This window comes from Vigna unguiculata, unplaced genomic scaffold, assembly GCF_037176805.1.
Source record: "Vigna unguiculata cultivar grain cowpea cultivar isolate G323 ecotype 2 unplaced genomic scaffold, ASM3717680v1 ptg000065l, whole genome shotgun sequence".
Classification (NCBI taxonomy): domain Eukaryota; kingdom Viridiplantae; phylum Streptophyta; class Magnoliopsida; order Fabales; family Fabaceae; genus Vigna; species Vigna unguiculata.
In genome coordinates, this window is record NW_028196712.1 from 5,001 (window position 1) to 12,500 (window position 7,500).

The 7,500-nt window shown below is 30.0% G+C and overlaps 4 non-coding genes across 4 annotated transcripts; 2 read left to right on the plus strand and 2 right to left on the minus strand.

The window, feature by feature from the left end:
• Positions 1-1,731: 1,731 nt before the first annotated feature.
• On the minus strand, positions 1,732-1,803 carry TRNAT-GGU (transfer RNA threonine (anticodon GGU)). Its single transcript has one exon. It is a non-coding gene; the product is annotated as a tRNA-Thr (tRNA).
• A 941-nt stretch (positions 1,804-2,744) lies between these two features.
• On the plus strand, positions 2,745-2,828 carry TRNAY-GUA (transfer RNA tyrosine (anticodon GUA)). Its single transcript has one exon. It is a non-coding gene; the product is annotated as a tRNA-Tyr (tRNA).
• A 457-nt stretch (positions 2,829-3,285) lies between these two features.
• Positions 3,286-3,359, plus strand: TRNAD-GUC (transfer RNA aspartic acid (anticodon GUC)). Its single transcript has one exon. It is a non-coding gene; the product is annotated as a tRNA-Asp (tRNA).
• Positions 3,360-5,504: 2,145 nt separating this feature from the next.
• TRNAC-GCA (transfer RNA cysteine (anticodon GCA)) lies at positions 5,505-5,575 on the minus strand. Its single transcript has one exon. It is a non-coding gene; the product is annotated as a tRNA-Cys (tRNA).
• Positions 5,576-7,500: the final 1,925 nt, after the last annotated feature.

Sequence of the window (7,500 nt, forward strand, 5' to 3'; positions counted from 1 at the left end):
CAGCGCCCAATACACCAGCAACTCCCATCATATGAAATGGGTTTAATGTCCAATTATGAAATCCTTGGAAAAAGAGGATGAATCGAAATATAGCTGCTACACCAAAACTTGGAGCAAAGAACCAACCAGACTGACCCAGTGGATAAATAAGGAATACAGAAACAAAAACAGCAATTGGACCTGAGAATGCGATTGCATTATAAGGTCGCAATTGAACAGATCGAGCAAGTTCAAATTGACGTAACATGAAACCTATTAATCCGAAAGCACCGTGGAGAGCAACAAAAGTCCACAGACCGCCTAACTGACACCAACGGGTAAAATCTCCCTGTGCTTCAGGACCCCACAGTAACAACAAAGAGTGTGCTAAACTATTAGCGGGAGTGGAAACTGCAGCGGTTAAGAAGTTGCAGCCTTCTAAATAAGAACTTGCCAAGCCGTGAGTATACCATGAAGTTACAAAGGTCGTACCTGTAAACCAACCCCCCAAGGCGAAATAGGCGCAAGGAAAGAGTAATAGACCGGACCAACCCACAAAAACGAAACGGTCCCTCCGCAACCAGTCATCCATAATATCAAATAAATCATTTTCATCTTTGGTAAATTTACCAAGAGCTATAGTCATAGCGATCCTCCTATTCAACTACTTCAACCATTTCCCAACACCTCATAGAGCATTTTCAGAGATGGGACGGACCTTGATCATTTATCTCTATTCATTTCTCTCTCTATATATATATAGAATATATAAGTATACTTTCCCTTGTTTTCTAATCGGTTTCGAATAAAAAATCATTTATGGGTCTATTGATATCTAGGGCAAATCCATGAACTCGATGTGGTTATTCCTTATCTATTCTTAAAAATCTTCCAAGTCATCAATCATAAAATCTGCTATGACTCCAAAATCCGATAGAAATTTTTTTTTCAGAACTGTTCAAGAAACAAATGATCCCCTGTTTCACTTCTTATACCTAGCGGATCTTCAGACATATTTCTCTCCTTTCATCAAAGAAACTTATTCTTGAAGTTTGGTTGTGAATTGACTTCTATTTTGTCTAGGAAACTACTGTAGGATCATAGGTTTTCTAAATTTCTATTTCATTTACAGTTTTTTCTTTAGTATTTCATTTTTTTTTATAAATACTATAATAAAAAGAAAAAACTGTAAATGAAAGTTTTTGTCTCATATATATGAATTGCTGGAAAAATATCGTACACATCGATATGAAAAGAAACTATTTGATATGTGAAGACATAATTTAATGTATTTTTCTATTATTTCTATAAGATTCTATCTAATCTTATAGAAATAATAGAAATTTATGGAAAAAAATATGTTTCATTTTAATTTTAAAAAAACTTGTTTGGTGGAACTTGAAATTCGTATTAAGGCCCTTCTGAGTAAAGAAAAGGCATAACCTTTTTTCTTAGTTCAGAAACAAGAAGATTTCATTGGAAATATTCAGAGATTCTTAGGGAGTCTAAACGAAAAAAGTCTTAAAAAGAAAAAAAATTGTTCGAATTGAATCTTTATCAAATTTGAATATCAGAATAGTAGATATAAATATAATTCAACGGGTTAGGTCCACTTACTTTTTTTTATTTTTCCATTATTGAATTTTACACTTTTTCTTTTTTATTACAAATAGAAACTTTTTCAAAATATCAAGAATCTTTTTATTCTTCCTTCAAATAGAAAGACTATTGCTTTTGAAAAAAAAAGTAAAAAGCCCCTTATCGGATTTGAACCGATGACTTACGCCTTACCATGGCGTTACTCTACCACTGAGTTAAAAGGGCCCTTTTTCTTTCTTTCAATTTCTAAATAAGGAACTAGCATGACTAGTACATATATTTGTTACTGTGTATACTTATTCTATAAATTTATATAAATTATTTCTATAAATTTATATAAATTATATAAATTAAATGATATAAATGGGATTAGAATACATGTACATCAATATCTATTATTTGTATAATGACTCATCAAAGAACAAAAAATTGGATTTACCTAGTGAATAGAATATAGTTAAAAAAAAGAATTGATTAAGATTGGATTTGATCCATATCAAATATATTATTTCAAAATGGATTCTTGAAGTCATTCTAATCATAACACTAAATTCTTTTTATTGATACATAAATGTACTCACAAAATAAAATATTTCATCGAAACATTGATAAAATCGAATCATTGATAAAATGGATTCAATATGTTCTGTCCCTAAACCAAATTTTTATTTTTTTATTGAAAAATTCTATTTTCCAAAGTTTTTTTTCTTAGTATTAGATATAAATCTACCTATCGAATCTTAGTATTAGTAATAAATGATAGAAATGAAGTTTTAACCTCTCGTCCTTTGCAACAAACGAATCATTCCTGTGAAGAATTTTCTCTTTATTGGAACATTACTTCTTTTTTTTTCTTATTATGACTGGAATAAAAAAATTTAGAAATATAAATGATTAATAAAAAATTTCTATGGAATTATGAAAGAACGAAAAATATTTTTTTTTATCGAATCATATCATTATATTGACAATTGCAAAAAACTGTTCATACTATGAACGTAGTATAATGGCGGTCGGGCAAGTATGCCCCCATCGTCTAGTGGTTCAGGACATCTCTCTTTCAAGGAGGCAGCGGGGATTCGACTTCCCCTGGGGGTAGGGTGTTACGAAAGGAAGTTGATCAAAAATTTTCAATAAAAACTGAAATGTATTCTTCCTATTGTGCTGGGTCGATGCCCGAGCGGTTAATGGGGACGGACTGTAAATTCGTTGGCAATATGTCTACGCTGGTTCAAATCCAGCTCGGCCCAAGAATTTGCCGATCCACTATGAAATTCTATAACCCATTTATAGTTCTCTGGAAATGACTGATGTGCTATGATACGGAAGAATCAAAATATTAAACATATCTAAGGTTATTTCTTTTTTTTCTGTATTCCATATTTCTTTCCACAAATTCAAAATCTTGTTAATAATCGGTATTCATGTCAAGATCTGTAAGTAGAAAATATAAGGAAAAATTGAAAAAAAAAATATTTTTTTTTCATTGATTCAATTTTCAATCGATTTGTTAATAGAATAAGAATAAGAAACGGATTACGAGTAATTTGTGTCGATCTCACTAAAGTGGATATCGATATACATATCAATATATAAAAAAATGCGCTTTTTTCATTTACAACAAAAAGGTTCGAATCCGAAATAGAAAAAGAAAAGGTTTGACAGAAACGGTCCGTAAAAATATTTATACAGTACACCCCTTTCCCTGGGATTGTAGTTCAATTGGTCAGAGCACCGCCCTGTCAAGGCGGAAGCTGCGGGTTCGAGCCCCGTCAATCCCGTTGGATATAAATCCAAAAAAATAAAAAATAAATTCCTTTTTTGTGTATTTGTAGGGAATCAAATTGATAAACAAAATTTTATTTGGGGCCCCCCCCTGCTTTTTCATTTGTTTCGCCGAAAAAGGAAGGAAAGGGATTTTGGACTTTCATCAAGAATAAATGTTTTTTTGTTTTATTTAGTATGGATAAAAGATCTTCCTATGTTATACTATTTCATGAGTTGATTTGATAGCTCAGATTTTGTGATTCATGATATTGATCCGATTTGATATCATTGAAATCCAATTTATACCATTGTTGAAAGATTGAACATTTCTATGGGATTAAATCCCGAATTTTTTTTTTAGAAATTTAAGAGAAATAGAACATAATAAAGATTATGGAAGTAAATATTCTCGCATTTATTGCTACTGCACTGTTTATTCTAGTTCCTACTGCTTTTTTACTTATAATTTATGTAAAAACGGTAAGTAAAAGTGACTAATTTCACTGAAATATGATTTCTTCATTTTTATGAATGATTTAAAAAAATGATCGTACAATCAGCGTAATCCAGATAGTAGAAATCAATTTGATTTCTACTATCTGAGAATTGCGTCCAATTTTTTTTTTCAGATTCTTTTTACAAACAATTCCGGTATCTTAGGAAAAAAAGGGGGTAAAAAAACAGGAATGGTTATTACACGGTCCGCCATTTTCCATATATATATATATCTATATAACCAGGTTAAGCGTCAGTTCATCGAAATAGAAATTTTAAGAAAAATTTGATTGGAATAGGAATCCATTTCTTCTTCTTTTTGATTCCCTTGTTTTTCTCAAAATAGGAATATGGGAATAATGAAAATATTTGTTTGATTGAAAGAGTATTTTCAATTCCTATAAGATACATAGAATACATTACACTACTAAAATATAATAGAATCAAGATAGATTTTCTATTTGAACTCAATTAATTAGTATTAGTTTAAATGAAATATTTTCATTCAATAGTTTCGAAATTCAAAAATTCAGGTAGAAATCAACAAGGTTACTTGGATCCCTTAACTCAATTTTTAGTATCCCTATAGCCCACTTCTTCCCCATACTACGAGGGAAAGGGAAAATGAAAAAACTACCATTAAAGCAGCCCAAGCAATACTTACTATATCCATGTAAATTTTGTCTCCTATCTCTATAAATATGAAGGAACTATTTCATTATTTTTTCAAATTTTTTATTCTATTCTTTTTTTTGTATTATTCGCTAAAAATACTATACTATAATAGTGGAATTGCTATTACAGAGTCAAAAAAAGGATTCTGGGCTAACATCATTCACGAAAAACAAGAATTCATTCTATTTATTAGTTATTAGAACATCTAAAAAGTTTTTTTTGATTATTTTTAGTAAAATCATAAAACATTAAACATAAAAAAATTATAGGAAGTTATAAGTCAATGAATGTTACTACCAGGTGGGAATATTAAGATTTCTCTTTTATCATTTCCTTAAGGATTTCATAAAAAAAGAATCAAGACAGATTCATTTGCATACTTATACTCTTCTTTCTATTTGAAATAGTCCCTTAAATGTCTCCCAATTCGTTCTCTAAAATAATTAAAAAAACTTTTTTTCTTTTCTATTCGATTTTAGAATCAAAACTTTTTAATTTTATTAGAATATAGAATATGAAAATCTAAAGAATACTTTTTTTGAATATTACGAAAGCGAATTAGCTAAATTAAAGCTATTAAATAGAATTGATCTAAATAAATAATATTGATAAAATGTGGAAGCACTCATAAACTTTAAATTAGTCTGTATAGAAGGTTTTTCTTCTGCCTTTTCTCTACCTAAAAATGGACTTTCCTATCCGACTTATTCTTAATCCAATCTAATAAAAGACCCAGTCAGGAGACAGACACTACAATAGTTGTGTAGTGAACGAACTATCATTTCTAAATTTATGGATTCCTTTTCACTACTAGAATCTTTCCTTGAATTCGAGACAAAAATATTTACAACATTTTTTAAGCTACTGATGCTTATAATTTCGAATCAAACGCAATTCTCAAGACTCCTTTTCCCTCGCTTGCTTCTGTTGGAAAAAAAGTTTTCTAAAAAAACGTAATATAATCTTTCATTTACAGTTTCTTATCGATCAGGCGACACCCGGATTTGAACTGGGGAAAAAGGATTTGCAGTCCCCCGCCTTACCACTCGGCCATGCCGCCAATAAAAATATAGATATGAAGTTTTTGAGAATACTCCCCCCTTTTCTTTCTATTGAAAAATTGAAAAACAATCTTGAGACAAATCGCAACCGTTAACTATTCTTTTATGAATTATTCTTGAATATTTGAATAGAAATTTTTTTTTCTTAATGAGATCAGAAAATAAAAATTGATACATAACCAATCAATATTGCTTTTTTTTTTAACTTTGTTCATTCTAATTATAACAGCAACTTTCAATATATGTAAACCCTAGAATATCAATTTGATCTGTTACACAGATATTATCTAATCGAGTATCTTATCCATATCTATATAGATATAGAATACCAATACTATACGGTATTTTCAAGAAATTATCGTGCTTATTCTTTTTTTACAATTTTCAATAGAAAATTTGTAAAAATTCACACAACATGTTATGTGTTTGTTATCCTGAACAAATATGACTGCAATAAAGTTAGAGACAGATCTATAGCTGCAGTTAAATATATGCATGTTTCAAAAATACAAGCCTTATTACATTACACATAACATACTCTAATCATATTCTCCCCAATTCTCTCCAAAATACTTCACTTCAAAATATATCTTTTCTTGACAATTTCGAATGGATTTTTTTTTGTATCCAATTGAATTTGAATATGTAATATCATAATAATGATAGAAATGAAATGCATTTTTTTAGATTCCTAAAAAAAATATTGAAATGCCCGTAGAAATTTCCAATCCTTTTTTAGATTAGACTTTCGATTCTATCTGTTTGTTTTGTTGCAAATTCCTTCGAAGTTGAGTATCAAATTCTAATATTTCTTTCTCTTTTCATAATAGGTATTTCATACACTAAGAAATATTTGATACACGGGATTAGGTAAGATTTCATGTAATTCAGTATAAAGAATAGAAATTCCAATATTGCTAAATGGATTCATGTGATTTGATGAAGCATGACAGCAAATCGTGGAATATTTTTCGATAAAATTCACGGGGAAATTGAAAATGCTTGGGAGTGAAAATGAAGAAATGTCTACACTACCTGGATTGAATCAGATACAATTTGAAGGGTTTTGTAGGTTCATTGATCGGGGCTTAACAGAAGGGCTTTTTAAGTTTCCAAAAATTGAGGATACAGATCAAGAAATTGAATTTCAATTATTTGCCGAAACATATCAATTATTAGAACCCTTGATAAACGAAAAAGATGCTGTATATGAATCACTTACATATTCTGCTGAATTATATATATCCGCGGGATTAATTTGGAAAAGTAGTAGAGATATACAAAAACAAACTATTTTTGTTGGAAATATTCCTCTAATGAATTCTCTGGGAACTTCTATAGTAAATGGAATATACAGAATAGTAATCAATCAAATATTGCAAAGTCCTGGTATCTATTACCGTTCAGAATTGGACCCTAACGGAATTCCGGTCTATACTGGCACTATAATATCAGACTGGGGGGGTAGATTAGAATTAGAGATTGATAAAAAAGCAAGGATATGGGCTCGTGTGAGTAGGAAACAGAAAATATCTATTCTAGTTCTATCATCAGCTATGGGTTCGAATTTAAGCGAAATTCTAGAAAATGTTTGTTATCCTGAAATTTTCGTGTCTTTCCTAAATGATAAGGATAAAAAAAAAATTGGGTCAAAAGAAAATGCCATTTTGGAGTTTTATCGACAATTTGCTTGTGTTGGCGGAGATCCGGTATTTTCTGAATCTTTATGGAAAGAATTACAAAAAAAATTTTTTCAACAAAGATGTGAATTAGGAAAAATTGGTCGACGAAATATCAACCAAAAGCTTAATCTTGATATACCCCAGAACAATACATTTTTGTTACCGCGAGATATATTGACAGCTGCGGATCATTTGATTGGCATGAAATTTGGAATGGCTCTACTTGACGATATAAATCATTT